The sequence below is a fragment of the Cupressus sempervirens genome, chromosome 8 (assembly GCF_028749045.1).
Source record: "Cupressus sempervirens isolate cs-2001-9-10 chromosome 8, ASM2874904v1, whole genome shotgun sequence".
NCBI classification, from domain to species: Eukaryota; Viridiplantae; Streptophyta; class Pinopsida; order Cupressales; family Cupressaceae; genus Cupressus; species Cupressus sempervirens.
Window position 1 is genome coordinate 741,809,520 of NC_143125.1, and position 8,100 is coordinate 741,817,619.

The window sequence follows — 8,100 nt, forward strand, 5'->3', positions numbered from 1 at the left end:
GGCTTAGCCCCCAAAGGGAGTTCAAGATAAGTAGAAGGAATCTTTCCCACACCACATCCAAGGATCCTTGTAATTTTCCTTTCCCTATCCTCTAGAGTATTAATGAAGAAAACTGAGCTTTTTTCCCAATTAATAAGTTGTCTAAATCCTCTAGTGTACAAATCTAGAATCTCCTTCATTACCTTAGCCTCCTTGACTAAAGCTTACCCTCCCATTATAGTGTCATCCACAAACTGTTGATGGGAAAAAGGATCACACTTAGAGGATGGTTTAATCCCTTTTAACCTTCCTTCTTGTTTGTTCTTCTCGATTAACCTTCCAATACATTCCTCCAAAATAATGAACAAAATAGGTGAGAAGGGATCCCCCTGTCTAAGCCCTCTTGTAGGTTTGAAAAAATTAGAAGGAGCACCATTTGCCAAAATAGCAAGAGAAGAAGTAGAAATAAGTTGAGATAAAATCTTACAAACTTTCTGATCAAAGCCAAAAGCTTGGAGCACCGAACCAAGGAAATTCTAGTTGACTCGATCATAAGCTTTTGAAAGATCTAGTTTGAGAAGCATTATATCTCTCTTTCTAGCTTCCATAGAATGGATAACTTCATGCACCATCATGACCAAATCCAAAATTTGTCTTCCAGGGATAAATCCTATATATTGCTGAGATATGATCAAAGCAAGAATTTTAAGCATTTTAGAGGTTAGCACCTTTGAGATAATCTTGTAGAAAGAGTTACACAGACTGGTAGGTCTAAATTTATCCAAAGAGTTAGCCCTAGGAATTTTAGGAATGAGGACTAAAAAAGTAGAATTAATCTCTTTTAGAATGCTTATTGCTCCAAAGAATTCCTAAATAGCCTTCATAACATCTTCCATAACCACCTACCACTAAATTTGGAAGAAGAAGGTAGGAAATCCATCCAAACCTAGGGACTTATCCACTATAGGGAGAAAAGAGCTTCTCTAACTTCCCATGCATTAAGTATAGCCCTCAACATTTTATTGTGATGGGGTTGAATAATCTATGGAATACATGAGACAATTTCATTTTGATCCAACTTCGATAACAAGGGATCCCAGGACATAAGAGAGGAGAAAAATGAAATAGCCTTAGCAAAAATTTCATTCTCTTTTGTTAACATATCTTGCCCCTTTTTTAAACCAAAAATTTTGTTATTAGCTCTATGTTTTAGAGTAGAAATGTGAAAGAACCTTGTGTTCTAATCCCCCTCTTTTAGCCAGTTGATTCTAGATCTTTGCTTCCAAAACTTCTCTTCCTTACTTACAATATTGTGCAAGTTAGATAGAATAGACAACTCAACATTTCTATTTAAATCATTATACCCTTCCTATTGAATAGTATCCTGAATTGAGGTGAGTTTGATAGATAGATCATCTTTTTCATGAAAAATATGTCCAAAATTTGTCTTATTCTAGACTTTAATCATTCTCTTCACATGGAACATAACAATTGTTCCAATTCTAGTTTCCAACAATAGTAAGGTCTCTAGCATGCTTAGAGTAGGTTTAGCCTTAGGTTGAACATGAGTTTAGATGGAACTTTTTTCTTAGTTGGATCTGAAGGTTGATGTACATTATCTACTTTATTAACAATACAACCATTCGCTTCCCACAGGTTATCATAAGTGATGCTTATATCAAGGGAAGAAGAAGAACATTGAGTAATCACATTGGTAGTGTGTTGAGGTAGAGGATTAGTATATATCTAAAGGTTTTGATTAGGATTTTCCACATATGTGTTTCTATTATATGACTATCAATAGACAAAGCATTAGAATCAATCAAGTCTTCAATCTTAAATTTGGTATTATAACACGCCTCAATATTATGGTTAGATTAATGATGATATTGACAAAAAGTTTTGAGATCAAAGTGTGGACTTGATGTAGTAGAAGGAAGAAATGGTTGAATAGGAGGAAATGTAATAATATTAGCACATACTAAATGTCCCATAACTCATTATAAAGACTTAGAAAGATGAGTAAAGTTAAAATTCATATGAAAAATAGAGGATTAATTAGTGACACCTTTGGATGAAACAACTACTTTCTCATCTACTATATTTGTGGCTTTGTTGATCTTGACATAGTTGTTTTGTTTTTGGAATTTTTTTTGACTGGGTGTGGCAACACTCTTACCAATAGGTATAAGAGCCATTGGATTGGTTCTCTCAAACAAACTCACTTCTAATTGCTAGTTATGAAGCACTACACAAAGTTGTGAAAAGGAAGTAAATTCAGTAAGCATAATATTACCTCTAATGTCTTTTTGTAAATTACCAATAAGCATATGTTGAATATTAATATTAGGCATGGGATAAGAAATTTGAGAATGAAAATTCTTAGATTGGCCAATAAAATTAGTCACTTTTTCCATAGGACCTTGTTTACAATGCACCAAATCAGACAAAGACACTTGAGAAAAAATGTTATGTTAAAATTATTGGATGAAATAACTAGCAATTTTGTGAAATAAATAAATAGAATAGGGTGAAAAAGAGAAATATTATTGCAAATTTTTGTCACAAAAAGTGTGAACAAACAACTTAGCTTAAATCCTATGATCGTGTGCATAATCACTACCTATAATATGAAAGGTTTTAAGATGAGTCACAAGTTCACCCTTACAATTATAAGTATCAAGATGAGGATTATTATCTTGTTTTGGAGCAATAGTATGAATAATATCAAAGGACAAAAAACTACCCACATCACATGTAGGAACATTGAGGGAAGCAAGTTGTAGTTGCAAGGAAGAAATAGTTTGAGAAAGACTAATGATAGTGGAAGAATTAGAGTAAATATTTGGAAATCATGAATTTGAAACACTAGGAAAGGTGTATAAATTATCTATAATAGAAGGTTCTATAGGTTGGACACTAGGAACTATAGTATTAGGATTAGGATACATATAAGGAGCACTACTATATGAAGGTTGTGAGGTAGGAAATGAAGTGGGTGAAACATTCACATGTAGAGAAGGAATAGGAAGACTTGTGATGGAAAGATTAGATGGTTGAATAAAAGTAGCCACAATAGGAGAAGCATAGGTAGTAATGCTATAGATAGGTTTGGAAGTAGGCAAGGTCGATTTAATAGTAGTGGTGGGTGGAGTCACTCCTATTTCTAATGCAGCTTGAGCCAAAGGCTTAACATGAGAATGGACAAGGTGAGTAAGACCATACAAAAGAGTGAAACTATGTCCATCATTACTGATCACTTTCTAAAGGGAATCAAAAGTAGCAATAATATCATTATTTTGATTCTCTTAAAGAATTCAATCATACATTTTTGTAAGAATTTGCCTAAGGGAAAAATTCACCCAAGAACTAAGAATTCAAACACAAGCACAACTATAGACCAAAAATGGAGAGAGTATGATCAGAATAACAATGTATTCAATAACTTGATTCATCATGAGAGTACACTAGGAGTGCCTAAATATAAAGGCCTCAGGAGAGCTTCTAGAATGCATAGAAGTTAGCATCAGGATGTGTAATACAACCAAGCACATGTCCACCAGATATGGATTATCCTCCATTAAGCACAGAAGTAAGTGCAGTGATGAGAGGATAAGCCTACAAGGGTGGGACACACAAAACAGTGTTGTAGACACCATGTGCTCAAATAGAGTTGCGTACTCCTATGTCATCTACATGGAAACTCAAAAGCTATGTAAACTACTAAGTGTCTCACAAATAAAAATAATAAAATAATGCAAAATAATTAACTAATGCATTAACCTAAGTAAACTTAAGTAAGTGTAAATAGTAAAGTACGTATTTACACCAACACCCCCCCTTAAGTGCAACTATGGGAATGCCCTTAAGCTTATGAACTAGGATGAAGATGTGTAATGGGTCCCGACTACTAGGCCATGGTAGGTACCCAAGTACATAATGAAAATGCAATCTCCCATAAAGCGGGGAAAGAGGGAAAACCTCATGGGAAAAACCCTCCCCCAAAAAGAGAGATAAAGCAAGGATGCGTCAATGGATGGAGCAATCAAGACCCCCCCATCATGACATACATCCATTATATACATAAGTAAATAAGAGAAGTAAGAGAGATAGAATAGGCTCCCCCCCCAAAAGAAGAAGGCCAACAAGTAAAAGCCACTCCAATGAAGAAGCTAGTCCAAGAATGCAGAATGTTGTTCCTCCCCTTAGGAAGAAAAAAAGGCAAGGGTAGAGTCCTGAAGATGTCTGCTGGCCCAAAAACCTACTCAAGTATCTGTATGCTAATGCTAAAGTTCACCTCTTCCAACTGTGTTGAAAAGAATGAATGCAAATCTAGCAAGGATTTTTGATGAACCTATTCCACTGAACCATCTGTCTCCTCAACTGACAAAGAGACCTCCACTAATTATTGTTCATAACAATCCACAATCATGCCAACCTGTGCAGATTGATCTTGTAGAGAATGGACATGAGGGTCAGAGTGAGCCCTCACAACAACTATAGAAGAATCATCATCAATGAGAATATGTATGTCCTCAAGTCTATCTCCCAAGTCATGTGTAGCTGGAGCTGGAAGATGAGACGTACCATCTTGTGATGGACCTTTCACTGTGGCAATATAAGCTAATGGACCAGACTAATGTGACCTCTTACTCCAATTGTCAATAGAACCCCATGTGTCTAAACCTGTTGAAGCATTATCGCTGGTGTCACTATCAGTTTCCACTATGTATGATGTGTGGAGAGGAGTAGAGGATAAGCTCGGTGAACTTTCCTCAAAGTGTACATCCTTCTCCGCAAAAATCTCATGAGTCTCTGGATCCATATGTCTCTAAGCCTTCACATTGTCTTCATAATTGATAAAGGTACAAGGCCTAGGTGTCGATGCCTTGCAATGCTTGGAAGATAGGTTTTCCCATGCTAGACAACCGAAGACTCTAAGGTGACTCATAACTAGTTTTTTGTCAATCCATGCCTCAAAAGGAGTCTTGCCATCTAAGGTTGGATGAGAAGACCTATTAAGTATGTGAGTAGCACTGCTAATGGCTTCAACTTCAAGTGTAGGATCGAGAGACATGGCCTTGATCATGCAACTTGCCATGGTCTTGAGAGTCCTAATCCTCATAGCTGCAACATATGTCTTGTGCAGATTGAATGTTGGTGAGTTTTGAAGATCAATCCCCTCAATTTTGCAAAAGTTCTTAAGTCTTCTGTCACCATATCTATTTTCATTGTCCACTTTTAATACTTTGATGGTTTTCCTTGACTTGTGTTCAACATGAGTCTTGAAGTCTTGAAGCTTATGAACTACTTCATTCTTATGATGAAGGAAAAAGACCCAAGTGAATCTTGAAAAATCATCAACAAATGCGAGTATGCAGGGGCCTTGGCTAATTGAAGTCACTATAAAGGGTCCTGCTAATACTATGTGAACTAGCTAAAGAACAACTAGATCTTGAGAAGACTTCCCTTTACCATACTTCTCCTTGAGATTCATATCCACTAAAGATGAACACTCTCCCTTAGAAAAGCTGATATTAGGTAGACCTTTGACCATGCATTTTGAGCAAAGTTGCCAAAGAGAATGAAAGTCAAGGTGACCAAACCGCTCATGCCATAAGTTGATTTGTGTAGTAGAGTGATTTAACAAGGCTTGGGAAGGACTCTTAGGCACAAAGTGGGAGAAGGAATATAACCTCTTGTCATCATTGACTTTCCCCACTTCTACCAATGAATCATCTTTAAGACTTCATACCATCACTAAATTGGGAAGGAACTCAACTTTGTGACCTTCTCCAAGGTGAGTGATTTGGTAAACTGATAGTAGATTGGACCTTAGATTTGGAACATAGAGAACATCTTTGAATTCCCCATCTTCCATTTTTACATGTCATTTCCCTTCAACTTCCATCTTAGTATCATCTCCCACGAAGATGTGTGGTACCTTTGACTGCTTCAATGAAGAAAAGTCTTCCTTTGGAGAACCCATGTGGTAGGAGGCACTGAGTCAGTCAAGTATCCATTCCAAAGAATAATTTGTGTTTTCCATAAGTGCTTGACCTTTACCCTTTGGAGAGGCAAGAGTAGAATCCTTGGAAGTACCTAGCACTTGAATCTTGTTCTTCTTGAGTAGATTTTCTAACTCGTCGATTCTTTTCATCTTGCAATGATGCTCGTAATGATTTGGCTTTTTACAGTATGCACAAAAGAGTTTGTCCTTCTTTTCATTACTTCCCTTCTTGTTTGAAGAAGAACCACCTTGTTGAGAGGAGTCATGTTGTGTCTCAGATTGTGTTTTTTGCTTCTGCTGCTTCTTATTGTTGTTGTTTTTCCCCCTTGAATAGATTTCAGACCATCACTAGCCACTAAGGCTTTGGTCTTAGATGACTTGAGAAGTCCAAAATCCACCAAGTGAGATTGTTCAACAATCAACATGTCTACAAATCCATCAAAGGAGGCTTCTAGTAAGTAGATCCCATGGTTAACTTGTGAGTATTAAAACTTGAAACAAAGTTGGCATACTCAGAAGGTAGCTTCTTTAGGATGTGATGAATTAACCTGTCATCCTTTATGGAATTTCCACAATCTTTAAGAAGTGCCCTATACTCATTGACTTTAATGATGTAATCTTGAATTGTGTCATAATTCTTAGGATCCAAGAGAAGTAGATCATCTTCAATCTGAAATCCCTTTTCTTCATCCACTTTACCATACAACTATTCAAGTTTATCCCAAGCTTCTTTAGATTCTGAACAATTTTTAATGTGAAAGAGAAGATCCCCATGTACACAACTCCTAATTACACCTAAAGCCTATTGGTCTTGTCTTTTCCATTCAATTAGTTCTTTAGCATCAATAGATTTGGTAATTATACCATCAACATACAAACTATATCATTTTTCTATTAATCTACTCCATGCAATATCTTTCCATGTAGAATAGTTGTGTGAAGTTAGAGGAGGACATTTAAAACCCATGATGCAAAAATGAAAGAGCACAAAAGAGAGACACAAACAATATAGTACACACCCCCCCCCCCCTTTTCACTCAATCAGAAGACCCCCCCAAAAGAGATGCTTTGGCACTTTATAAGTAGTGCATTTACAATAAGCCACTTGTCAAAATGAACAAAGTGGAATTTCTAATTTTGCTTTTACAACTGCCTTATGAGGCTTAAATCTATCACTTAAGCACTATAGCTTAGTTATACAACAATTTTGAAAAAGAATCAAAGCTTTACAATGCCAAAGAAGGCCTAATTTTTAAAGTGAAAAATATGTCCACACAACCCTAGAATCTGACTTTAGATTTGGAAAGTAGATGAAAAAAATTGCAATTTCAAAAAAAATAGAACCTGAAAAAGTGACCACATGTGCTTGTATGGAGCTTCTGAAGTTGAAAAAGGCAGGATTATGTAGGTATAGTCACCAAAAAAAGTAATTGCTATAAAATCTGAGCACCAAAACTAGAAAACAACACCACCATTGGAAAATTCAAGAAATTCTACCTGATTTCAAAAAAAATTGAACCTAAATCAGAGTCTAGATGTCCAAGTTATGAGCTCACAAAGTCAGGCTGCCAAACTGAAAAGCAATCTAGAGAGGGGTCTGGAGGAGAAACTTTGATGCTAAATTTGACGATCAAATGACCATCACTATAGTTTAAAAATGACCAAGAATGACATCCAGATTGGTGTTATTTTTAACGCAATAAAATGATGACACCAACAAAAAATGTGCGCCTTATGCTGACATGGCAAGACTGAGTCACCTATCCATACTGTATAGACTGTACATGTGGTAGAAAACTATATGTTGATGTGGCAGATCAAATCAAGTTTCACGGGTGACGTGGTAGTCCCAGTCAAGTCTGGGCTGAGCTAGCAGTATTTGTGTCACAGTGACACGTGGCAGAGTCAGATTGATCTGCGTGTGTCCGAATCAAAGGTTGGTGCAAGTACACAGTGTGCCAAATGGTGCCTTTGCATGGGGCTTCATGGTGACTTGACATTTATAGTTGGGTGTTTGTAAAAAAAATTGTAGGAATATGTAAAAAACTTGCTGGATTGTGTAGTGATGGCCAAAATCCACCAAACCTGCCGGAGTCTTCAAAACTGTGCCA